Source organism: Salvelinus sp. IW2-2015, linkage group LG8 (genome assembly GCF_002910315.2).
Source record: "Salvelinus sp. IW2-2015 linkage group LG8, ASM291031v2, whole genome shotgun sequence".
Classification (NCBI taxonomy): Eukaryota; Metazoa; Chordata; class Actinopteri; order Salmoniformes; family Salmonidae; genus Salvelinus; species Salvelinus sp. IW2-2015.
This window is the reverse complement of record NC_036848.1, coordinates 44,191,026-44,192,598: the sequence shown is the minus strand read 5'-3', so window position 1 is coordinate 44,192,598 and position 1,573 is coordinate 44,191,026.

Genomic DNA, 1,573 nt, shown 5'->3' with positions numbered 1-1,573 from the left:
CATGTGACTGGCTCAATTATCTGCTTTGGGGAACGGCTTCATAATGAAAATATTATTCACTAATCGTAAATGTCAAATGCTAAATCAGAGTTTGCTTCAGAAATGAATGTTGGAAAGAACTTCCGAACAGCATTTCAGAACATAACTCAATGTCGTGTTCAGCTCAGTGGTCTATTACCACATGGGACATGTGAGTCCTGCTGTCTGTCTAGTCTAGTGTGAGACAGCCTTTGGCTGGAGGTAAGACTGCTCATTTTACTAACCCCCTAATGAGCTGGACTGAGTGAGAAATGAAACCGACCAGGCTCTTTTGAGTCTCTCTCTTGCTCTCGCTAAGATCATCTAACTGTCATGCAGCAGCTCATTAAAACATTAGAAACTGGTGGCTCTGAAGCTACTAGACCTCATTGGGTGGGGTAGCCTAGGCCTCAGTGGTAGCAGAGGGAAGGGGAGGGAAGACAGCTAGGCTACAGTGCCTTGCAAAAGTATTCATCCCGCTTGGCGTTTTTCCTATTTTGTTGCGTTACAACCTGTAATTTAAATAGTTTTTTATTTGGATTTCATGTAATGGACATACACAAATAGTCCAAATTGGTGAAATGAAATGAAAAAAATAGCTAGTTAAAAAAAATTATCCAAAATAAAAACTGAAAAGTGGTGTGTGCATATGTATTCACCCCGTTTGCTATGAAGCCCCTAAATAAGATCTGGTGCAACCAATTACCTTCAGAAGTCACATAATTAGTTAAATAAGTCCACCTGTGTGCAATCTAAGTGTCACATGATCTGTCACATGATCTCAGTATATATACACCTGTTCTGAAAGGCCCCAGAGTCTGCAACACCACTAAGCAAGGGGCACCACCAAGCAAGCTGCGCCATTAAGACCAAGGAGCTCTCCAAACAGGTCAGGGACAAAGTTATTGAGAAGTACAGATCAGGGTTGGGTATAAAAAAATATCTGGAACTTTGAACATCCCACGGAGCACCATTAAATTCATTATTTAAAAAATTGAAAGAATATGGCACCACYACAAACCTGTCAAGAGCGGGCCGCCCACCAAAACTAGCGGACCAGGCATTAATCAGAGAGGCAACAAAGAGACCAAAGATAACCCTGAAGGAGCTGCAGAGTATCTGTCCATAGGACCACTTTAAGCCGTACACTCCACAGAGCTGGGCTTTACGGAAGAGTGTCGAGAAAAAAAGCCATTGCTTAAAGAAAAGAAAAAGAAAACACGTTTGTTGTTTGCCAAAAGGCATGTCGGAGACTCCCCAAACATATGGAAGAAGGTACTCTGGTCAGATGAGACTAAAATTTAGCTTTTTGGRCATCAAGGAAAACGCTATGTCTGGCGCAAACCCAACACCTCTCATCACGCCGAGAACACCATCCACGGTGGTGGCAGCATCATGCTGTGGGGATGTTTTTCATCGGCAGGGACTGGGAATCTGGTCAGAATTGAAGGAATGATGGATGGTGCTAAATACAGGGAAATTCTTGAGGGAAACCTGTTTCAGTCTTCCAGAGATTTGAGACTGGGACGAAGGTTCACCTTCCAGCAGGACAATG